Source organism: Loxodonta africana, chromosome X (assembly GCF_030014295.1).
Source record: "Loxodonta africana isolate mLoxAfr1 chromosome X, mLoxAfr1.hap2, whole genome shotgun sequence".
In the NCBI taxonomy this organism is placed as follows: Eukaryota; Metazoa; Chordata; class Mammalia; order Proboscidea; family Elephantidae; genus Loxodonta; species Loxodonta africana.
In genome coordinates this window covers 70,329,692-70,356,055 of record NC_087369.1, presented here as the reverse complement: position 1 = coordinate 70,356,055, position 26,364 = coordinate 70,329,692, and the positions used below count along the sequence as shown (strand labels likewise).

Genomic DNA, 26,364 nt, shown 5'->3' with positions numbered 1-26,364 from the left:
TCCACCCCTGCATAGATCTGTGTGGGCCCATTTCAAAAGCATAGGCTCTCATAGCACAGTACAATAGGTTATACACCTGAAGCCTATTTTCAACTGTATCACCTATAAGGTGTAGTGGCAGATTCATGACGTTTGACACCACTCTGCCCATTAAGCAGGGTTTTTTTCACCTACCCACATGAGGGGCCTTAGGACTGGTGCCTCCTCCCACACCACCTACCCACCTGCAACAGGGGCCCAAGAATATGCGGTGCCTCTCAGTCCTTACAGCCAACAGCATTGGATGCCCATAGTCCAGCTGCAAAATCCACCCACCTATGTGCTCTAGGGAGCAGGGACATGAGTTCCTCATAGACACTCAGGGGCAGCCGTCAGCCCTGTCTTGCTCAGTGCATGATGCCTTACTGCAGTCTGATACCTGTGCCTACTCCGATCACACCTGCCCATCTAGGACTGTAGGAGAGAGCCTGCACAGCACACTTGGTGACCAACTACCTAGACACCTGATCTGAATCCATATGAGAAAAATCAGCGGACTCCTGGGGTCACATACCTAGTAACAGCTCTAAACACCTGGTGAGAGGACGTTAGGGCTTCAAAGGTGCCAATATCAAACTAGCTCACACAGCAGCCTATTTGGGCATATCAAAACAAAACAAGAAGCTATGATACAGAAAGAAAACGTAAAATAAATAAATATAGTAACTTATTGATTCCTAGGAGACAACCAAACCAAAAAAAAAAAAAAAACCCACTGCCATTGAGCCCATTCTGACTCATAGTGACCCATAGAGTTTCCAAGGACAGCCGGGCAGATTTGAACTGTCGACCTCTTGGTGAGCAGCCATAGTACTTAACCACTACACCACCAGGGTTTCCAAGGAGACAACAGTCAATATCAAATCACAGAAAGAGGAAGACCACGATGGCTTCAGCAAGCACCCAAAACAAATAATCAAGAAATCTTACAAAGGAAGATAACTTCTTGTAATTACTGGAGGTAGAATTCAAAAGATTAGTACATGGAGCTCTTCAAGTGATCAGGAAGGAGATCAGTCAAAATGCAGAACAAGCCAAGAAACACACAGACAAAGCAATAGAGGAACTTAAGGTGGTTATACAAGAGCATAATGACAAATTTAACAGGCTGCAAGAATCCATAGAGAGACAGCAAACAGAAATCCAAAAGATTAACAATAAAATTTCAGAATTAGACAACACAGTAGAAAGTCATAGGAGCAGAATTGAGGAAATGGAAGTCAGAATTAGTGAGACTGAAGATGAAGCACTTGGCACCAATTTATTAGAGGAAAAATGAGATAAAAGAATTAAAAAAAAAAAAAACAAAGAAACCGTAAGACTTATGCGGCAGTGTATCAAAAGGAATAAAGTTGGAGTACCAGAACAGGGGAGGGGGAATAACAGAAAATACATAGAGAATTGTTGAAGATTTGTTGGCAGAAAGCTTCCCTGATACCGTGAAAGACAAGAAGATATCTATCCAAGAAGCTCATTGAATCCCACAAAAGGTAGATCCCAAAAGAAATTCACCAAGACATACTATAATCAAACTTGCCAAAACCAAAGATAAAGAATTTTAACAACAGGTAGGGATAAATAAAAAGTCATCCACAAAGGAAAGTCAATAAGACTAAGCTCAGACTACTCAGCAAAAACCATGCAGGCAAATGAAATTAGGATAACTGCAGAAAAAGCCAAGGAACACACTGATAAAACTGTTGAAGAACTCAAAAAGATTATTCAAGAACATAGTGGAAAAATTAATAAGTTGCAAGAATCCATAGAGAGACAGCATGTAGAAATCCAAAAGATTAACAATAAAATTACAGAATTAGACAACGCAATAGGAAGTCAGAGGAGCAGACTCGAGCAATTAGAATGCAGACTGGGACTTCTGGAGGACCAGGGAATCAACACCAACATAGCTGAAAAAAAATCAGATAAAAGAATTAAAAAAAATGAAGAAACCCTAAGAATCATGTGGGACTCTATCAAGAAGGATAACTTGCGGGTGATTGGAGTCCCAGAACAGGGAGGGGGGACAGAAAACACAGAGAAAATAGTTGAAGAACTCCTGACACAAAACTTCCCTGACATCATGAAAGACGAAAGGATATCTATCCAAGATGCTCATCGAACCCCATTTAAGATTGATCCACAAAGAAAAACACCAAGACATATTATCATCAAACTTGCCAAAACCAAAGACAAACAGAAAATTTTAAAAGCAGCCAGGGAGAAAGGAAAGGTTTCCTTCAAGGGAGAATCAATAAGAATAAGTTCAGACTACTCAGCAGAAACCATGCAGGCAAGAAGGGAATGGGACGACGTATACAGAGCACTGAAGGAGAAGAACTGCCAACCAAGGATCATATATCCAGCAAAACTCTCTCTGAAATATGAAGGAGAAATTAAGATATTTACAGGTAAACACAAGTTTAGAGAATTTGCAAAAACTAAACCAAGACTGCAAGAAATGCTAAAGGAGATTGTTTGGCCTGATGACCAATAATATCAGGTACCAGCACAATACAAGGTCACAAAACAGAACGTCCTGATATCAATGCAACTCAAATAGGGAAAGCACAAAAACAAACAAATTAAGATTAATTCTAATAAATAAATAAATAAACAAAATAATACACATAACAGAAAATCATGGAAATCAATAGATAAACGATCACAATAAGCAAAAGGAGGGACTAAATATAGGAGGCATTGAACTGCCAGATGGAGAGTGATACAAGGCGATATAGAAAGACACAAGTTAGGTTTTTACTTAGAAAAATAGGGGTAAATAATAAGGTAACCACAAAAAGGAATATCAACTCCATAACTCAAGAAAAAAGCCAAGAAAAAGGTAACGACTCAACAAACACAAAGTTAACCATTATGAAAATGAGGATCTCACAAGCTGCTAAGAAAAACGTCTCAGCACAAAAAAGTATGTGGAAAAATGAAATGGCCAACAACACACATGAAAAGGTATCAAAATGACAGCACTAAAAACTTATTTATCTATAATTACGCTGAATGTAAATGGACTAAATGCACCAATAAAGAGACAGAGAGTCACGGACTGGATAAAGAAACATGAGCCATCTATATGCTGCCTACAAGAGACACACCTTAGACTTAGAGACACAAACAAACTAAAACTCAAAGGATAGAAAAAAATATATCAAGCAAACAATAAGCAAAAAAGAAGAGGAGTAGCAATATTAATTTCTGACAAAATAGACTTTAGACTTAAATCCGCCACAAAGGATAAAGAAGGACACTATATAATGATAAAAGGGACAATTGATCAGGAAGACATAACCATATTAAATATTTACGCACCAATGACAGGGCTGCAAGATACATAAATCCAATTTTAACAGAATTGAAAAGTGAGATAGACACCTCCACATTTATAGTAGAAGACTTCAACACACCACTTTCGGAGAAGGACAGGACCTCCAGTAAGAAGCTCAATACAGACAGGGAAGACCTACTTACAACAATCAACCAACTTGACCTCATTGACTTATACAGAACTCTCCACTCAACTGCTGCAAAATATACTTTCTTTTCTAGTGCACATGGAACATTCTCTAGAATAGACCACATATTAGGTCATAAAACAAATCTTTGCAGAATCCAAAACATCGAAATATTACAAAGCATCTTCTCAGACCACAAGGCAATTAAGCTAGAAATCAAGAACAGAAAAACTAGGGAAAAGAAATCAAATACTTGGAAACTGAACAATACCCTCCTGAAAAAAGACTGGGTTATAGAAGACATTAAGGAGGGAATAAGGAAATTCTTAGAAAGCAACGAGAATGAAAATACTTCCTATCAAAACCTCTGGGACACAGCAAAAGCAGTGCTCAGAGGCCAAATTATATCGATAAATGCACACATACAAAAAGAAGAAAGAGCCAAAATCAGAGAACTGTCCCGATAACTTGAACAAATAGAAAGTGAGCAACAAAAGGACCCATCAGGCACCAGAAGAAAACAAATAATAAAAATTAGAGCTGAATTAAATGAATTAGAGAACAGAAAAACAATTGAAAGAATTAACAAAGCCGAAAGCTGGTTCTTTGAAAAAATTAACAAAATTGATAAACCATTGGCTAGACTGACTAAAGAAAAACAGGAAAGGAAACAAATAACCCGAATAAGAAACGAGACGGACCACATCACAACAGAGCCAAATGAAATTAAAAGAATCATTACAGATTACTATGTAAAATTGTACTCTAACAAATTTGAAAACCTAGAAGAAATGGATAAATTCTTGGAAAAATACTACCTACCTAAACTAACACATTCAGAAGTAGAACAACTAAATAGACCCATAACAAAAAAAGAGATTGAAACGGTAATCAAAAAACTTCCAACAAAAAAAAGTCCTGGCCCAGACGGCTTCACTGCAGAGTTCTACCAAACCTTCAGAGAAGACTTAACACCATTACTACTGAAGGTATTTCAAAGCATAGAAAAGACGGAATACTACCCAACTCATTCTATGAAGCTACCATCTCCCTGATACCAAAACCAGGCAAAGACATTACAAAAAAAGAAAATTTTAGACCTATATCCCTCATGAGCATAGATGCAAAAATCCTCAACAAAATTCTAGCCAATAGAATTCAACAACATATCAAAAAAATAATTCACCATGATCAAGTGGGATTTATACCAGGTATGCAAGGCTGGTTTAATATCAGAAAAACCATTAATGTAATCCATCACATAAATAAAACAAAAGATAAAAACCACATGATCTTATCAATAGATGTAGAAAAGGCATTTGACAAAGTTCAACACCCATTTATGATAAAAACTCTTACCAAAATAGGAATTGAAGGAAAATTCCTCAACATAATAATTTTTTTTTTTATGCAAAGGCAACAGCCAATATCATTCTAAATGGCGAGAACCTGAAAGCATTTCCCTTGAGGACGGGAACCAGACAAGGATGCCCTTTATCACCGCTCTTATTCAACATCGTACTTGAAGTCCTAGCCAGGGCAATTAGGCTAGACAAAGAAATAAAGCGTATCCAGATTGGCAAGGAGGAAGTAAAGCTATCACTATTTGCAGATGACATGATCGTATACATGGAAAACCCTAAGGAATCCTCCAGAAAACTATTCAAACTAATAGAAGAGTTTGGAAGAGTCTCAGGTTATAAAATAAACATACAAAAATCACTTGGATTCCTCTACATCAACAAAAAGAACATGGAAGAGGAAATCACGTAATCAATACCATTCACAGTAGCCCCCAAGAAGATAAAATACTTAGGAATAAATCTTACCAAGGATGTAAAAGACCTATACAAAGAAAACTATAAAACTCTGCTACAAGAAATTCAAAAGGACATACTTAAGTGGAAAAACATACCCTGCTCATGGATAGGAAGACTTAACATAGTAAAAATGTCTATTCTACCCAAAGCCATCTAGACATATAACGCACTTCCAATCCAAATACCAATGTCATATTTTAAGGGGATAGAGAAACAAATCACTAATTTCATACGGAAGGGAAAGAACCCCCGGATAAGCAAAGCATTACTGAAAAAGAAGAAGCAAGTGGGAGGCCTCACTCTACCTAATTTCAGAACCTATTATATAGCTACAGTAGTCAAAACAGCCTGGTACTGGTACACCAACAGGCACATAGACCAATGGAACAGAATTGAGAACCCAGATATAAATCCATCCACGTAAGAGCAGCTCATATTTGACAAAGGCCCAGTGTCAGTCAATTGGGGAAAAGATAGTCTTTTTAACAAATGGTGCTGGCATACCTGGATATCCATTTGCAAAAGAATGAAACAGGACCCATACCTCACACCATGCACGAAAACTAACTCCAAGTGGATCAAAGACCTAAACATAAAGACTAAAACGATAAAGATCATGGAAGAAAAAATAGGGACAACCTTAGGAGCCCTAATACAGGGCATAAACAGAATCCAAAACATTACCAAAAATGATGAAGAGAAACCCGATACCTGGGAGCTCCTAAAAATCAAACACCTATGCTCATCTAAAGACTTCACCAAAAGAGTAAAAAGACCACCTGCAGAGTGGGAAAGAATATTCAGCTATGACATCTCAGACCAGCGCCTGATCTCTAAAATCTACATGATTCTGTCAAAACTCAACCACAAAAAGACAAACAACCCAATCAAGAAGTGGGCAAAGGATATGAACACACATTTCACTAAAGAAGATATTCAGGCAGCCAACAGATACATGAGAAAATGCTCCCGATCATTAGCCGTTAGAGAAATGCAAATTAAAACCACGATGAGATTCCATCTCACACCAACTAGACTGGCGTTAATCCAAAAAACACAACATAATAAATGTTGGAGAGGCTGCGGAGAGATTGGAACTCTCATACACTGCTGGTGGGATTGTAAAATGGTACAACCACTTTGGAAATCTATCTGGCATTATCTTAAACAGTTAGAAATAGAACTACCATACAACCCAGAAATCCCACTCCTCGGAATATACCCTAGAGATTCAAGAGCCTTCACACAAACAGATATATGCACACCCATGTTTATTGCAGCTCTGTTTACAATAGCAAAAAGCTGGAAGCAACCAAGATGTCCGTCAACGGATGAATAGGTAAATAAATTGTGGTATATTCACACAATGGAATACTACACATCGATAAAGAACAGTGACGAATCTCTGAAACATTTCATAACATGGAGGAATCTGGAAGGCATTATGCTGAGCGAAATGAGTCAGAGGCAAAAGGACAAATATTGTATAAGACCACTATTATAAGATCTTGAGAAATAGAAAAAACGGAGAAGAACACATACTTTTGTGATTACAAAGGGGGGAGGGAGGGAGGGAGGGAGAGGGCTTTTTATTGATCAATCAGTAGATAAGAACTGCTTTGGGTGAAGGGAAAGACAACACTCAATACAAGGAAGGTCAGCCTAATTGGACTGGACTAAAAGCAAAGAGGTTTCCGGGATAAAATGAAAGCTTCAAAGGTCAGCAGAGCAGGGGCTGGGATCTGGGGAACTTGGTTTGAGGGGACTTCTAAGTCAATGGGCAAAATAGTTCTATTATGAAAACATTCTGCATCCCACTTCGAATTGTGGCGCCTGGGGTCCTAAATGCCAACAAGCGGCCATCTAAGATACATCAATTGGTCTCAACCCACCTGGAGTAAAGGCAAAGGAAGAACACCAAGGTCACACGACAACTAAGAACCCAAGAGACAGAAAGGGCCACATGAACCAGAGACCTACATTACCCTGAGACCAGAAGAACTAGTTGGTGCCCGGCCACAATCGATGTCTGCCCTGTCAGGGAGCACAACAGACAACTCCTGAGGGAGCAGGAGAACAATGGGATACAGACCCCAAATTCTCATAAAAAGACCACACCTAATGGTATGACTGCGACTAGAGGAATCCCAGAGACAATGCTCCCCAAAACTTCTGATGGCACAGGACAGGAACCATCCCCGAAGACAACTCATCAGGCATGAAAAGGACTGGTCAGCGGGGGGGGGGGAGAGAGACGCTGATGAAGAGTGAGCTAATTAAATCAGGTGGACACTGGAGAGTGTGTTGGCAACTCTTGACTGGAGGGGGGATGGGAAGATAGAGAGAGAGGGAAGATGGCAAAATCGGCACGAAACGAGAGACTGAAAGGGCTGACTCAATAGGGGGAGAGCACGTGGGAGAAGGGAGTAAGATGTATGTAAACCTACATATGACAGACTGATTGGAATGGTAAATGTACACTTGAAGCTAAATAAAAATTAATTAAAAAAAAAACATGCAGGCAGGAAGGCAATGAGATGAGGTATATAAAGTCTTGAAGGAAAAAAAAAAATTGCCAGCCAAGAATTATATATCCAGCAAAACACTCTCTAAAATCTGACGGCAGAATTAGGACATTTCCAGGAAAACAGAAGTTAAAGAAATTTGCGAAAACCAAAACAAAATGACAAAAAATCCTAAAGGGAGTCCTGTGGTTGGAAAATCAACAACATCAGACAACAACCCACAACAAGAGCACATGACTAAACAACCAGATATCAACCCAGTTAGGGAAGTCACTATTAAATCAAAACTAAAACACTGAAAATAGGGAAACAGAGACATCTGCATATAAAAGGTGACAATATTTAAACAAAAAAGGGGGACTAAATAATGTAGTCATAGATCTTTCATACGAAAAGGAAGTCAAGAACATACAAAGAAATAAAAGATTGGTTTAAACTTAGAAAAATAGAAGTAAACATTAAGGTAACCACAAAGGAAACTAACAATCCTACACATCAAAATAAAGAAACAAGAAAAACATAAAGACTCAGCAAATACAAAATCAACAACAACGAAGAGGATGAAAAGAAAATACATAAAGAAAAATGACTCGGCACAAAAAATTAAGTGGAACAAAGAAACTGTTAAGAGCACACGCAAAAAAATACACCAAAATGACAGCACTAAACAGATAAAAAAAAAATACCTATCAATAATTACACATAACGTAAATGGACTAGACACATCAATAAAGAGACAGAGAGTGGAAGAATGGATAAAAAAACATAATTTGTCTATATACTGCCTACAAGAGACATATCTTAGACTTAAAAATACGAACAAACGAAAACTCAAAGGTTGGAAAAAAGTATATATCAAGCAAACAACAATCAAAAAAGGAGTGGCAATATTAAACTCTGACAAAATAGACTTTAAAGCAAAATCCAGCACAAAGGAGAAGGAAGGACACTATATAATGACTAAAGACTCAAAACACCAGGGGAACATAATCATAATAATACTTAACGCACTCAATGACAGGCCTCCAAAATTCGTAAAACAAACTCTAACAGTAATGAAAAGAGAAATAGATTGCTACACAATAATAGTAGGAGTCTTCAACACACCACTTTTGGTAAAGGACACAACATTCAGAAAGAAGCTCAGTAAAGACATGGAAGAGCTAAATGCCACAATTAACCAACCTGACCTCTTAGACATGCACAGAACACTCCACCCAATGGCATCCAAGTATACTTTCTTTTCCAATGCAAATGGAAGATTCTCAAGAAGAAACCACATATTAGGTCATAAAGGAATCCTTAACAGAATCCAAAACATCGAAATATTACAAAGCATCTTCTCTGACCATAAACCCATAAAATTAGAAGTCAATAATAGAAATATCAGGGAAAAGAAAGCAAGCACATGGAAAGCGAACAGTACTTTGCTCAAAAACGATTGGATTATAGAACAAATTAAGGACAGAATAAAAAAAATTCGTAGAATCTAAAAAGAATAAAAACACGTCCTATCAGAAGTGGGACATAGCAAAAGCAGTGCACAGAGGTCAATTTATATCAATAAATGCAAAAAACACAAATAAATAATAATAAATGCACACATACAAAAAGAAGAAAGGGGCAAAATCAAAGAACTATCCCTGCAACTTGAACAAATAGAAAGAGAGCAACAAAAGAAATCTTCAGGCACCAGAAGAAAGCAAATAATAAAAATTAGAGAAGAATTAATTGAAATAGAAAACAGAAAAACAACTGAAAGAGTTAACATGACCAAAAGCTGTCTCTTTGAAAAGATTAACAAAACCGATAAACCATTGGCCAGACTGACAAAAGGAAAACAGGAGAGGAAGCAAATAACCTGAATAAGAAATGACATGGGTGATATCACAAAACACTCAACTGAAATTAAAAGGATCATAACAGAGTACTATGAAAGGTTGTACTGTAAAAAATTTGAAAACCTAGAGAAAATGAACAAAATACTAGAAACACACTAGCTACCTAAATTAACACAGAGGCAGAACAACTAAATAAACCTAAATAACAAAAGAAGAAATTGAAAAAGTAATCAAAAACTCCCAACAAAGAAAAGCCCTGGCCCTGACCACTTCACTGCAGAGTTCTACCAAACTTTCAGAGAAGAGTTAACATCACTACTACTAAAAGTATTCCAGAGCATAGAAAAGGGTGGAACACTCCCAAACTCATTCTACGAAGCCAGCATAACCCTGATACCAAAACCAGGTAAGACACCACAAAAAAAGAAAATTACAGACCAATATCCTTCATGAACTTAGACGCAAAAATCCTCAACAAAATTCTAGCCAGTAGAATTCAACAACATATGAAAAAAATAAGTCACCATGACCAAGTGGGATTCATTTTTTTTTTATGCAGGGATGATTCAACATTAGGAAAACCATTAATGTAATCCATCACATAAATAAAACAAAAGGCAAGAACCACATGATCTTATCAATTCGTGCAGAAACGGCATTTGACCAAGTCCAACACCCATTCATGATAAAAATTCTCAGCAAAATAGGAATAAAAGGAAAATTCCTAAACATTATAAAGAGCCTTTATACAAAGTCAACAGCCAACATCATCCTAAACGGAGAGAGACTGAAACCATTCCCCATTGAGAACAGGAACCAGACAAGGATGCCCTTTATCACCACTGTTATTCAACACTGTGCTGGTGGTCCTAGCCAGAGGTACCAGGCTAGATAAAGAAATAAAGGGCATCTAAACTGGCAAAGAAGAAGTACAATTATTTCTTTTTGCAGATGACGTGATCTTATACACAGAAAAACCTAAAGAATCCTTAAGAAAATTACTGAAAGTGATAGAAGAGTTCATCAGAGTATCAGGATATAAGATAAACATACCTTGTTCATGGATAGGAAGACTCAACATTGTAAAAATATCTACTCTGCCCAAAGAGATCTATAGATACAATGCAATCCCGATCCAAATACCAGGGACATTTTTTAATGAGAAGGAGAAAGAGATCACCAACTTCATATGGAAGGGAAAGAAGCCCCAGATAAGTAAAGCATTACTGAAAAGGAAGAACAAAGTGGGAGGCCTCACACTACCTGATTTTAGAAACTATTATACCGCCGCAATACTCAAAACAGCCTGCTACTGGTACAACAACAGATACATAGACCAATGGAACAGAATTGAGAATCCAGACAAAAATCCATCCACATATGAGCAGCTGATAATTGACAAAGGCCTGAAGTCAGTTAAATGGGGAAAAGACATTCTCTTTAACAAATGGTGCTGGCATAACTAGATATCCATCTGCAAAAAATGAAACAAGACCGATACCTAATACCATGCGCAAAACCAACTCAAAATGGATCAAAGACCTAAATATAAAATCTAAAACGATAAAGTTCATGGAAGAAAAAAACCAGGACAATGCTAGGAGCCCTAATACATGGTATAAACAGTATGCAAAATATCACTAGAACTGCACAAACAGCCAAAGAGAAATTAGATAACTGGGAGCTCCTAAAAATCAAACACCTATTGCTCACCCAAAGACTTTGCCAAAAAAGTAAAAAGATTACCTAAAGATTGGGAAAAAGTTTTTAGCTATGACATTTCTTATCAGCGGCTGATCTCTAAAATCTACGTGTTACTGCAAAAACTCATTAACAAAAAGACAAATAACTCAATTTAAAAATGGGCAAAGAATATGAACAGGCACTTCACTAAAGAAGACATTCAGATAGCTAACAAATACATGGGGGAAATGCTCATGATCATTAGAGAAATGCAAATCAAAACTATGAGATTCCATGTCACGCTAACAAGTCTGGCATTAATCCAAAAAACACAAAATAATAACTGTTGGAGGGGTTGTGGAGAGATTGGAACACTTATGCACTGCTGGTGAGAATGTAAAATGGTACAACCACTTTGGAAATCCATGTGGCACTTCCTTAAAAAGCTAGAAATAGAACTACCATACGATCCAGCAATCCCACTCCTTGGAATATATCCTAGAGAAGTAAGAGCAGTCACACGAACAGATATATCCACATCCCTGTTCATTGCACCACTGTTTAGAATAGAAAAAGATGGCAGCAACCAAGGTGCCCATCAATGGATGAATGGATAAATAAATTATGGTATATTCACACAAAGGAATACTATGCATTGATAAAGAACAATGATGAATCTATGAAACATTTCATAACACGGAGGAATCTGGAAGGTATTATGCTGAGTGAAATTAGTCAGTTGCAATAGGACAAATATTGTATGAGACCACTATTATAAGAACTCAAGAAATAGTTTGAACAGAGAAGAAAACATTCTTTGATGGTTACAAGAGGGGGGAGGGAGGGAAGGAGGGAGGGGGCATCCACTAATTAGATAGTCGACAAGAACTAATTTAGGTGAAGGGAAGGACATCACACAATACAAGAGAGATCAGCACAACTGGACTAAACCAAACGCAAAGAAGTTTCCTGAATAAACTGAACACTTCGAAGGCCAGCATAGCAGTGGCGGGGGTTTGGGGACCATGGTTTCAGGGGACATCTAGGGCAATTGGCATAATAAAACCTATTAATAAAACATTCTGCATCACATTTTGGAGAGTGGCATCTGGAGTCTTAAAAGCTAGCAAGCAGCCATCTAAGATGCAACAATTGGTCTCAACCCACATGTAGCAGAGGAGAATGAAGAACACCAAAGACAAAAGTAAGTATGATCCCAAGAGTCAGAATGGGCCACATAAATCAGAGACTACATCAGCCTGAGACCAGAAGAACTAGATGGTGCCTGGCTACAACCAAAGACTGCCATGACAGGGAGCACAACAGAGAATCCCTGAAGGAGCAGGAGAGCAGTGGGATGCAGACCCCAAATTCTCATAAAAAGAGCAGGCTTGATGGTCTGACTGAGACTAGAGGGACCCCTGAGTTCATGGTCCTCAGACCTTCTGTTAGCCCAAGACAGGAACCATTCTCGAAGCCAACTCTTCAGACAAGGATTGGACTAGACTGTAAGACAGAAAATGATACTGCTGAGGAGTGGGCTTCTTGGATCTAGCAGACACATGAGACTATGTGGGCAGCTCTTGTCTGGAGGGGAGATGTGAAGACCAAGGGGGACAGAAGTTGGCTGAATGGAGATGGAAACACAGGGTGGAGAGAAGGAATGTGCTGTCTCATTAGGGTGAGAGCACCTAGGAGTAAAGAGCAACGTGTATATAAGGTTTTGTATAAGAGACTGACTTGATTTGTAAACTTTCACTTAAAGCACAATAAAAATATAAAAAGAAAAGAAAATTAAGAGTTAAGTCAGCTAATTAGCAGTAGTTGCTACTTCTATTCCATTTTCAGTTAAAATGTGATGTGACTATACTGTGGAGAGTGTATTGTATTAGAACCATGGCAAGCACACAGGCTTTAGTTTTCACGTCACATTGTTTTACCAGTGTTTTCCACTGTGAAAATGTTTGGAGGGAATTGAAATTTAAACCAATGAGGAGAATCTTGGTTTTTATTTCTTGGCAGATTTTAAGTTGGAAGAGTTGTTTTACTGCTCAGTATATCCTGTGTCAGGTGGGCTCCTGTTAGAATCACATTTGGATTAATAAATTAAAACAAACAAAAAAAACTACGATGAGATACCATCTCACCCCAACAAGGCTAGCATTAATCCAAAAAACACAAAATAATAAATGTAGAGAATGTGGAGAGACCGGAAAACTTATACACTGCTGGTGGGAATGTAAAATGGTATGGCCACTTTGGTGGTTCCTTAAAACTATAAATAGAAGTACGATAGGATCCAGCAATCCCAATCCTTGGAATATAGCCTAGAGAAATAAGAGCCATCACACAAATAGATATATGCATACCCATGTTCATTGCAGCACTGTTCACAATACGAAAAAAGATGGAAACAACCTAGGTTCCCATTAATGGATGAATGGATAAACAAATTATGGTATATTCACACAATGGAATACTACTCAATGGCAAAGAACAATGATGAATCTGAGAAACATCTCATAACATGGATGAATCTGGAAGGCATTACGCAAAAGGACAAATATTGTATGAGACCACTATTATAAGAACTCAAGAAAAGCTTTTAACACAGAAGAAAACATTCTTTGATGATTACGAGGGTGGGAAGGGAAGGAGAGGGGTGTTCACTAACTAGATGATAGACAAGAATTATCTTAGGTGAAGGGAAGGACAACACACAATACAGGGGAAGTCAGCACAACTGGACTAAACCAAAAGCTCAGAATTTTCCTGAATACAACCAAATAGTTTTGAGGGACAGAGCATCAGAGGCAGGGGTCTGGGGACCATGGTTTCAAGGGACATCTAAGTCAATTGGTATAACATAGTTTATTAAGGATATGTTCTGCATCCCACTTTGGTGAACGGTGTCTGGGGTCTTAAAAGGTAGCGAGTGGCCATCTAAGATACATCAGTTGGTCCCAACCCACCTGGAGCAAAGGAGAACGAAGCACACCAAAGACACAATAAAAATATGAACCCAAGAGACAGAAAGGGCCACATCAGCCTGAGACCAGAAGAACTAGATCGTGCCCCGGCTACTACCAAATGACTGCCCTGACAGGGAACACAATGGAGAGTCCCTGATGGAGAAGGAGAAAAATGCAGTGCAGAACTCAATTTCCAGTAAAAACACAAGACTTAATGGTTTAACCGAGACTGGAGGAACCCCGGAAAACCTGGCCTCTGGACTGTCTGTTAACCCAGAACTAAAACCATTTCCAAAGCCAACTCTTCAGACAAAGATTAGACTGGACTTTAAGACATAAAATGATACTGGTGAAGATTGTGCTTCTTAATTCAAGTAGATTTTACCCACTGCCGTCAAGTTGATTCCGACTCATAGCATCCCTATAGGACAGAGTAGAGCTGTCCCATAGAGTTTCCAAGGAGTGCCCGGCAGATTCGAACTGCCGACCTTTTGGTTATTAGCCATAGCACTTAACCACTACACCACCAGAGTTTCCATCAGGTAGATACATCAGACTACATGGGCAGCTCGTGTCCAGAGGCAAGACGAGAAGGCAGAATGGGACAAGAGCTGGTTGAATTAACAGGGGAAATCCGGGGTGGAAAGGATAAGTGTGCTGTCACATTACAGAGACAGCAACTAGGGTCACATAACAATGTGTGTATAAATTTTTGTATGAGAAAATAACTTGATCTGTAAACATTCACTTAAAGCACATCAAAAACAAAACAAACAAAAAACCTTAAACCAAAAAATATCCCTGGAAATGTTCTTTAAACCAAACCATAGTTGAGCTTAATTTCTAACAAATATCTGCCTTGAGCATTGTGCTCTTTTAAAGGACTCTCTGTACGGGATTGCTGTAAGTCAGAATCGACTCTATGGCAATGGGTTTTTATATGGGATCAAGCTGACAGCAGCAACTCAAAAGGTTAGATGGGAAACTTAGGGGGCAGTGAGTTTATGTTAATGGGGGAGGAACAACTCAGAAAAGGAAGGTGAGAATGGTTGCACAACTTTAAGAATGTCATCAAAGCCACTGAATTGTATATGTAGGAATTGTTGAATTTGTGTATGATTTGCTGTGTATGTTTTCAACAACAGCAAAAAGATTGTTATAAGGGTTATAACAATCCTCATAACAAATGCATTTAAAGTACCTGTTATGTTAGTAAATGCTTAAGTTAATATTATTTTTGTAAATAATTATAAGTATTATTATAATATTGGTTATCATCACCTGAGTTTCATTTGCGATTGACTTAACCTATATGATTCTTTGCTGGTTGGGAAGTAAGCTCCCCTAGCAAGTAGTGGGAAAATTAAGGCTTTTAGTTCTACCACATCTGTAGTGGAGCCTCTTTTACATCAGGTATTTGGGCAGCAGAACTTGAGGCCGCATCAGCTTTATCCACACCTCTGGAAATGTCCTGATAGCAGTCTCCTAAGACTGGGATATGGTTAAGTCAAGTCCAACCTTGCCAAGGAATTATGAATCAAGTGAAGGAAGCAGTAGAGCCAGAAAGGAAAGGGAAAAAAGAGTTGGAGAGAGGAAGAGAAAGTGAGAGAATAAGAGATGAACAAATGTTTTTGGAGAGTCAGGCATAGACATCAAGTGATGGCCAAAGATAAAAAAGGGTTTTGTTTTGACATAGTATTCAAGTATTTAAGTTACTAAATAAAGAACTACAACCATAATTGTGGCAACTTAAATAAATTAGGACAGTAGCATTTCAAGCAATACAAAGTTGAGAATTTTTTGACAGGAAAAACAATTTGCTATTCTGCCTCATCACTGATAGTTTTGTCACTCAAGACCCAAAACTGAGCACAAACAAAAAATGAGAAAAGGCAGACTTCTGCTGCAGATCAAATGGGTGACTCAGAATCTAGACTTATTCTTCTGCTAAAACCTTAAAAATGCTAAAACAAATAAAGAAATAAGAACCACTTAAAAGTCATGAAGAGTCGACAAGATGGTAGGGGTTTCTCAGGCCCAAAATCTAACTAAAGGTGGGACTCAGAGAGATAAGCTGAGAACTGAAGCTGTTTTTGACCTGATGTTGTTGTTGTTAGGTGCTGTCGAGTTGATTCCGACTCATAGCAACACAAAGAAACACTGCCCAGTCCTGTGCCATCCTCACAATCATTGTTAGGCTTGAGTCCATTGTTGCAGCCACTGTGTCAGTCCATTTCGTTGAGGGTCTTCCTCTTTTTTACAGACCCTCTATTTACCAAGAATGATGTCTTTTTCCAGTGACTGATCCCTCCTGATAACATGCCCAAAATATGTGAGATGTAGTCTCGCCATCCTTGCTTCTAAGAAGCATTCTGGTTGTACTTTTTCCGAGACAGATTTGTTTGTTCTTTTAGCAGCCCATGGTATAGTCAATATTCTTTGCCAACACCACAATTCAAAGGCATCAATTCTTCTTTGGTCTTGGTAGGAGAAAGTGGGTGATGGAAGCCAAGCTTTGAACCTATTCAAAACAGTTCAGCAATTGCCACAGTAAAGAAGGCCTGTGTACATGTTGCATAACAACCAAATCTGTTGCCTGTGGGATTTTTTTGTTTTGTTTTTGTTCTCAGAATATTTTTTTTTATTGTGTTTTAGGTGATAGTTTACACAGCAAATTAGTTTTTTATTCAAGAATTTCTACACAAACTGTTTCATGGCATTGGTTGCAATACCTGCAATGTGTCAGCACTCTTCCACTTTCAACCTCAGGTTCCCTTTTACCATTAGTCCAGTTTTCCTGCCCCTTCTTGCCTTTTCCCCTTTGCTTTTGGGCAAGTGTTGCCCATTAGGTCTCGTATACTTGATTGAACTAAAAATATTTTTCCTCACCCTTGTTATTGTTCGTTTTATAGGCCTAATTTTGCTTGAAAGGTGGACTTTGGGAGTGGCTTCAGCTCTGAGTTAGTAGGGTGTCTGGGGGGCAAAATCTCAGGGATTCCTCCCAAATCCGTCAGACTAATAATTCTGGTCTTTTTTTGTGAATTTGAACTTTGTTCTACATTTTTCTCCTGCTCTGTCCAGAGCCCTCTATTTTGATCCCTGTCAGAGTGGTTGATGGTAGTAGCTGGGCATCATCTAGTTCTTTTTGGCTCAGGCTGGTGGAGGCTGTGGTTTATGTGGTCTTAGTCCTATGGACTGTTATTTTCCTTGTTTCTTTGGTTTTTTTCATTCTCCTTTGCTCCAAACGGGGTGGGATCAATACATGTATTTTAGTTGGCGGCTTGAAAGCTTTTAAGACCCCAGACGTTACACACCAAATTAGGATGTAGAACATTTTCTTTATGAACTACGTTATGCGAGTTGACCTAGATGTCCCCCAAGACCATGGTCCCCCGCCCTCAGCCTCAGACTTGGTCCGTCGAGGTGTTTGGATGTGTCTAGGAAGCTTCTAAAGTCTTTGCTTTGGTCAAGTTGTGATGACTTCCCCTATATTGTGTGTTGTCTTCCCATTCGCCAAAGTTAACACTTGACTACTATCTCAAACCAAAAAAACCAAACTTGCTGCCGTCGAGTTGATTCCAACTCATAGCGACCCTATAGGACAGAGTAGAACTGCCCCTATAGAGTTTCCAAGGAGCGCCTGGTGGATTTGAACTGCCAACCTTTTGGTTAGCAGCCGTAGCACTTAACCACTACGCCACCAGGGTTTCCAACTACTATCTACTTAGTGATTTTTCCCTCTCTACCCCTCCCCTCCCTCAAAACCACCAAAGATTGTTTTTTTTTTCTGCTTGTAAGCTTTTTTTGTTTGTTTGTTTTCATAATAGTGGTCTCATACAATATTTGTCCCTTTGTGATTGACTTATTTCACTCAGCATAATACCCTCCAGATTCGTCTATGTTGTGGATTCATCATTGTTTTTTATCATTGTATAGTATTCTGTTCTGTGCGTGTACCATAATGTGTTTATCCTTTCATCTGTTGATGGGCACTTAGGTGGTTTGCATCTTTTTACTATTCTGAATAATGCTGCAATGAACATGGGTTTGCATATGTCCATTCTTGTGATGGCTCTCATTTTTCCAGGAGTGGGATTGCTGGATGGTATGCTATTTCAATTTATAGCTTTTTTAAGGAGGTGCCATATTGTTTTCCATAGTGGTTGTATCATTTTAGATTCCCACTAGCAGCACATAAGAGTTCCAATCTCCCCACAACCTCTGCAACATTTGTTATTTATTTATTTATTTTAATTCGTAATGTTGGGGTGAGATGGCATCTCACTGTAGTTTTGATTTGCATTTCTCTAGTGATCTCGATCATTTCCTCATGTGTCTGCTAGCTACCTGAATGTCTTCTTTGGTGAAATGTCTGTTCAAATCCTTTGCCTATTTTTTAACCAGATTGCTTGTCTTTTTGTTATTGAGGTGTTGAAGTATTCTGTAGATTGTAGAGACTAGACCCTTGTTGGGTATGTTGTAGTCAAAGATATCTCCCAGTCTGCAGATTCTCTTTTTACTCTTTTGGTGAAGCCTCTTGATGAGCACAAATGTTTGTTAGAAGTTTTCAGTTATCTACTCTCTCTTCTGGTGTTTGTGAATTGTTAATTATGGTTTGTATTGTATTTATGCCATCTATTATGGCCCCTAATGTTGTCCTTATTTTTTCTTCCATGATCTTTATTGTTTTAGGTGTTATATTTTGGTCTTTGATCCATTTTGAATAAGTTTTTGTGTATGGTATGAGGTATAGGGTCCTGTGTCATTTTTTTTACAAATGGACCTCCAGTTTTGTCAGCACCATTTATTAAGAAGATTGTCTTTTCCCCATTTAATGGACTTTGAATCTTTGTCAAACATCAACTGACCATAGGTGGATGGATTTATGTATGGTTTCTCTATTCTGTTTCGTTGATCTATGTGTCTGTCACTGTACTAGTACCAGGCTTTTTCTGAGATCAGGTAGTGTGAGTCTCCTACTTTGTTCTTTTTCTTCAATAATGCTTTGCTTATTTGAGGCCAATTTCCATTCCATACAAAGTTGGTGATTACTTTTTCCATCTAGTTAAAGAATGCTGCTGGTATTTTGATCAGGATTGCATTATATCTGTAGACTGCTTTGGGTAGAACTGACATTTTGACAATGTTGAGTCTCCCTATCCATGAGCATGGTTTTTCCATTTATGTAGGTCTCATTTCGTTTCTTGCAACAGTGTTTTATAGTTTTCTTTGTATAGGTTTTTTATGTCTCTGGTTAGATTTATTCCTAAGTATTTTATCTTTTTAGGGGATATCATAAATGGTATTGTTTTCCTAATTTCCTTTTCGAAGTTCTCTTGTTCTTGTAGAGGAATCCGACTGATTTTTGTGTTTATCTTGTATCCTGCTAGTGTGGTGAATCTTCCTATTAGTTCCAGCAGTTTCCTTGCGGAATCTTTGGGATTCTTTATGTATAGGACATATCATCTGCAGACGGGGATAGTTTTCCTTCTTCCTTTCCAATTTGGAAGCACCCTGTGTCTTTTTTTTTTTTTTTGCCTTATTAATCTAGCTATGACTTCCAGCACAATGTTAAATAGGAGTAGTGATAAAGGGCATCTTTGTCTTGTTCCTGTTCTTAGGGGGAATGCTTTCAGCCCCTCTCCATTGAGAATGATGTTGGCTGTTTATTTTGTATAAATGCACTTTAATATGTTGAGGAATTTCTCTCTTAGTCCTATTTTATTGTGAGTTTTTATGAGGAATGGGTGTTGGTCTTTATTAAATGCCTTTTCTGTGTCAATTGAAATGATCATATGATTCTTTTCTTTTGTTCTATTTATATAGTGGATTACTTTGAGTGATTTTCTAATGATGAACCATCATTGAATACCTGGTATGAATCCCACTTAGTCTTGGCGTATTATTTTTTTTGATATGATGCTGAATTCTATTGGCTAGAATTTTTTTTTTTAGAATCTTTGCATCTGTATTCATGAGAGATATTGGTCTGTAATTTCCTTTTTTTTTTTTTTTTTGCAGTGTCTTTGCCTGGCTTTGGCATCACGGTTATGGTGGCTTCATAGAATGAATTCATTAGGGAGTGTTCCTTCCTTTTCTGTGTTCTGAAATAGCTCTTCTCTGAGAAAGTTCTTCTCTGAATGTTTTGTAGAATTATCCAGTGAAGCTTTCCATTCCAGGGCTTTTTTTAAATTTATTTGTGGTAGTTTGTTTTTTTTAACCTCTTCAGTCTCTTCTCTTGTTATGTGTCTCTTCAGATTTTCTATCTAAGTTTGTGTTAATTTAGGTTGGTAGTGTGTTTCTCAAAATTTGTCCATTTCCCCTAGGTTCTCAAATGTGTTTGAGAACAATTTTTCATAGCATTCTGTTATGATCCTTTTTATTTCTATTGATTCTATTGTAATGTCCCCCATTTCATTTCTTATTTTGGGTTATTTGCTTCCTACCCTGTTTTTCTTTTGTCAGTTTGGCTGATGGTATGTCGATTTTGTTGATCTTTTCAAAGAACAAACTTTTGGTCTTGTTGATTCATTTTTTTTTGGTTCTCTATTTCACTTATTTCTGCCCTAATCTTAATTATTTCCTTGCTTCTGGGGCCTGTGGGCTTCTTTTGCTGTTTTATTTCTACTTGTCTGAGTTGTAGTGCTAACATATTAATTTTGTCCTGTTCTTTTTTGATTCATGCATTTAGTGCTATGAATTGACTTCTGAGCACTGCCTTTGCTCAATCCCAAAAGTTTCGGTATGATGTGTTTTCATTCTCATTTGATTCTAGAAATTTTTTTTATTCCTTCTTTGATTTCTTCTATTAGTTGTTTTTAATCATGGTGTGATTCGGTTTCCATGTATTTGATTTTTTTTTCCCCTTGGTATTCCTGTTATTGATTTCTTTGATGGTGGTGAGATCAGAGAGAATCCTTTGTATTACTTCAATGTTTTGCATTTTTTTGAGGGTTACTTTGTGGCCTAAAATGTGGTCTATTCTGAAGAATGTCCCAAGTGCATTGGAAAAGAATGTACTCTTCACTGCTGTTGGGTGCAGTGTTCTATAAAATGTGTATGAGATCAAGTCAGTTTGTTTCAGCCTTTAAATCTTCTGTATCTTTGTTGAGTTTCTTTCTGGATGGTTTGTCCTTTACCGAGAGAGGTGTTTTGAAGTCTCCCTTTATTATTGTGGTGCTGTCCATTTCTCTTTTCAATGCTGTTAAAGTTTGTTTTATGTATTTTGGAGCCCTGTCGTTGGGTGCATTGATATTTAAGGTTATGTACTTTTTTTATTTTCAGTGGATTCTCACTTTAATCATTATATAATGTCCTTCCTTGTCTTTTATTGTTGATATTGTCTTAAAGTCTATTTTATTTGAAATTATTATTGACACTCCTGCCCACCCCTTTTTTACTGTTTGCTTGATATATTTTTTCCATCATTTGATTTTTAATATATTCATGTCTTTGTGTCTAAGGTGTGTCTCTTGTAGACAGCATATTGATAAGTCATTTTAAAAAAATCTGTTCTGGCACTCTCTGTCTCTTTATGGGTGCATTTAAGTCATTTATATTCAGTGTGCTTATCTATAGATATGAGTTTATTGCTTTCATATTGTTTTTTTTTACTTCATTTTTTGCACTGCTGACATTTTCTTTGTTCCTCTAAGTTTTCTGTGCTGAGTTCCTTTTGTCTGTGGATTTTCTCTTCTTTCATAATTATATATTTTGTGTTTACTGAGTCTTTTTTCTCTGTTTTATTCTTATGAATAGGTTTGTTAACTTTGTGGCCACCTTGAAATTTACCGTTATCTTACTAAGTTTGAAGGAGTGTTTTATTACTTGGTATTGCCTCTCTGGCTAAAAGTTTTATACCTACATGGTTTATTTCCCTTTACGGTTTTGATGGGGTCCTGTGGGAAGGGAGGGAAGGTGGCCAGGAGACTAGTTCAGAGGGGGAAAGAAAAGGAAGACAAGAGGAAAATCAAAATGGCATGGCAGGAGCCAGGGGGTGGGGGCGGAGTAGACCCGGAATGGTGGCAGGGTTGTGGGTCTTTAGCCACTGTGGCACAGGAGTTCTGGTGGTGGGGGATAGGTGATGTACAGGGCTAGGTGGGAGGGAGAAAGAAAAGGAAACAAGTATAAAAAATGGCACTGCAGGAATCAGTGGATGTGGACAGGGTGGACCTGGGGTGGTGGTGGGCTGGTAGCTCTCTAGCTGAGCGGTGCAGTGTGGCCCAGCTGAAAGGGGTCAAGGTGGTATATGGGGCTAGGTGGGAAGGAGAAAGAAAAGGAAGAAAGAAAAAATGGTGTGGCAGGAGCTAGCAGGTGAGAGTGAGGTGGGCTCAGGGCAGTGGTGGCCCAGTGGCTCTCTAGGTGAAGTGGCCCTGCATGGCCGGGGAAAAGTGGTGGAGGTGATATATGGGGCTAAGTGAAAGGGAGAAAGAAAAGGAAGAAAGGGAAAAATGGTGTGGTGAAAGCCAGTGGGTGTGGGCAAGGCAGATATGGGATGGCAGTAGGTTGTTGGCTTTCCAGTTGAGTGGTGCAACGTGGTATTTCAGGAAGGGGTGAAGGTGGTGTATGGAGCTAGGTGAGGGAGAAAAAAAAAGAGAAGAAAGGAAAAAAGAGAAAAGAAATGGCATGGCAGGAGCTGGTGAATGGAGGTGGGGTGGATCCAGGCTGGCTTGGGCTGGCGTCTCTTTAGATGAATTACACAGCATAGCCCATAGGGATGGGATGAAGGTGGCATACAGGGAAGAAGGGTGAGTGGTGGGAGAACATGTTTCTCTGGTTACTGGGTCCTCTGTCTCTTTTGGGGGGCTCCATGAAGTTAGAGTCCCATACACACTGTCCAGGGTCCTTACTGTCTGTTTCCAAGGTGACAACACTGTGCTGTGTTAGTTGGCAGGGAAACTTCAAGCCATATCTCTGTTTTTCATTTTCTGTTTTCCATTGGGGACAGAAGGTGATTGCTGTGGAGGAGAGTATTCTCCTGATTAGTTGTAACCAAACCTGACCTTAATACGAATTATCATAACAAATGTATGTGACCTAGGAAGACAAAAATGCAAGCCCTGAATTTATTTTATAGTGTCGTAGGATAACGGAGTCCTTAGGCACCTGGAAATAGCAAACTCACATATTCTCTAAAAGAATAGCTGTCCTATCTACCCTAAAAAAAAAAAAATCCAGAAAAAATAATTTCCAAGTATAAGGAGCATCTCACAGAAAAAAGAATTACGAAGCACACATAAAAACAAGGAAACATGATTGAGAACAAGCAGAAATAATTGATAGTATAAACAAACTCACATATGCTTACTGTGTTGAAATGAATAAACATAAATTTAGGTAATATGGATTTATAAAGAATGACCAATAATGTTGAAAAAGATTAAAGTAGATTTTCAAGAAATAAAAAATAATAATTAAAATAAAAATATGGGTATGTTTAAGAGTATGTTAGAAATTACTGAGAAAAGAATTAGTGAACTGGAAGATAGGTTGGAGAAACTATTCACAATATAGTATAGAAAGACAAAGTGGCAAAAAAGTGAAAAGTTTAAATATAATCTCAGTATAATCAGAATACCAGACAGAGAGGAAAGAGAGACTAATAGTTGAGAATTTTCCAGGACTCATGAAAGACTTGAATGTTGAAAGACTTGAATGTTGAACCAGTCTTGCATTTTTAGGTCAAGATATGTTATACTTTTTATATATTTCTGGATTCAATTTGCTAATACTTTTGGGGGACTTTTGTGCCTGTGTTCATGAAAAATATTTGTCTGTCATTGTAGTTGTCTTCTCCTTTTTGCTCTTTTTTATTTTTGCAATATCTTTATCTAATTTTTGTACCAGGGCAATGCTGGTTTCATAAAATCATTTGAGAAATGTTCCCTTCTGTTCTATTTTTCTGGAAATGATTGAGTAGAATCTATATTAATCCTTACTTAAATGTTTGGTAGAATTCACCAGTGAAGAAATCTGGGCTTGCAAGGTTTTTTGGTGGAATATTTTTATCTGCAAATTCAATTTTTTAATAGATCTAGAATTATGCAGGCTATCTATTATTTTTTAATTTTTATATTGTTGTTGAGGATATACACAGAAAAACATACACAAATTCAAAAATTTCTATATGTACAATTCAATGACATTGATTACATTCTTCAGGTTGTGCAATAGTTCTCACCCTCCTTTTCTGAGGTTTTCCTCCTCCACTAACATAAAGTCATTGCCCCTTAAAGTTCCTATCTAATCTTTTGTGTTGCTATTGTCATTTTGATCCCATATAGATAGTTCTTAAAAGAGCTTAATGCTCAAGGCAGACATTTTTTACTAGTTAAGCTAAACTATTGTTTAGTTGGAAGAAGAGTTCAGTGGAAATTTTTCGTTTAAGGTTTAAACATTATCTCAGGGCAATAGTTTCAGGGGTTTATTCAGCCTTCATGGCTCCAGAAATTCTGGAGTACATGAAAATTTGAAATTTTCTTCTGCATTTTCCACACTTTTGATCAGGATGTTTCTATAGTCTGTTTCTTCTTGAGTAAGCTTGGTAGGTTGTGTCTCTCAAGGAGTTGTTCCATTTCATTTAAGTTTTTTAAATTTATGGTCATAAGGTTTTTCAAAATATCCCCATATTATCCTTTTAATGATTGTAAGACCTGTAGTGTTGTCCCTTTTTCATTCCTAATATTGGTAATTTGTATCCCCTTTTTTTCACCCTTTGTAAATTTTGCTGTAGGTCCATTGTACTGAAGATTTTAGTTTCCTTGATCTTCTTTTTCTGTTTTATTGATTTTTGCTCTTATGTTTATTATTTTATCACTTTTGCTTGTTTTGTAATTAATTTTCTCTTCTTTCCTAGTCGGAAGCTTATATTATTAATTTGAGACCTTTCTTTTTTCTCAGATGGCCATTCAGAGCTAAAAATTACACTCTAAGCACAGTTTTAGCAGTATCCCTAAGCCCATAAGTGTTTTTCTTAAGTTTATTTTGTTGTTGTTGAGAATATACACAAAAAACATACACCAATTCAACCATTTCTACATGTACAATTCAGTGACACTGATTACACTCTTTGAGTTGTACAACAATTCTCACTTTCCTTTTCTTAATTGTTCCTCCTCCACCCACAAGTTATATGATATGTTTTTATTTTATTTCTATTAAAAATACTTTCTAATTCCTGTTTTTATTTACTTTTTGGGTCATGGATTATATAAATGTGCACTTATATTGTTTCCAAATATTTAGGTATTTAGCTGATACTTTTCTCTTATTAATTTTAATTTTATTGTCAGTTTTAACTTTGTTTAGTTCAAATACTCTTACATTTATTGAATTTGTTTTATGACCCAATATTCTATTTTGAGAAATGTTGGTCTATCTTGAGAAATCATATTCGTGGCCATGAAGATAATATGTCTTTGTTGTGGTTGTGTGGGATGTTGTACAAATACCCAGACTTTGATATACTTAGTGATTTTCCTTCTATTTGTGCCACCAATTATTGAGGGAGGAGTGCTGAAATCTCCCACTACACTTGTGAATTTGTCTATTTCTCCTTTCAGGTCTATTAGGCCTTGTTCATTTATTTTAGGCTCTGGTGATGAATTCTTTCTGTTTTCTATATCTGAAAAGTATTTTGAATTCATTTTCAAAGATATTTGGGTTTTTTGGATATGTGTGTTTATATATTTTTTCAAAAGGTTGGGAAAACATTTTGCCAATATAGCTTCATTTTTTTTCTGCCCCTTCCTTTGAGGACTATGATTATCTGTATATTAGATCACTTAAAGTTGTCCCTCAGCTTACTGATGCTCTGAATTTATGGCCATAAGGTTTTTCAAAATATCACCTTATTATCCTTTTAATGATTGTAAGACCTGTAGTGTTGTCCCTTTTTCATTCCTATTTTTATATATTTTATTTTGGGTGGTTTTATTGTTATGTCTCTAAATTCATTAATCTTTTCCTCTAATATCTATTCTGTTAGTAATCCATGCAATGTATTTTTCACTTTGGTC

The 26,364-nt window shown here is 37.4% G+C and overlaps 1 long non-coding RNA gene across 1 annotated transcript in view; it reads right to left on the bottom strand.

The window, feature by feature from the left end:
* LOC135228918 (uncharacterized) overlaps window positions 1–26,364 on the bottom strand; it is a 152,623-nt gene that overhangs the window by 4,788 nt on the left and 121,471 nt on the right. The gene's annotated exons all lie outside the window — the stretch shown is intronic.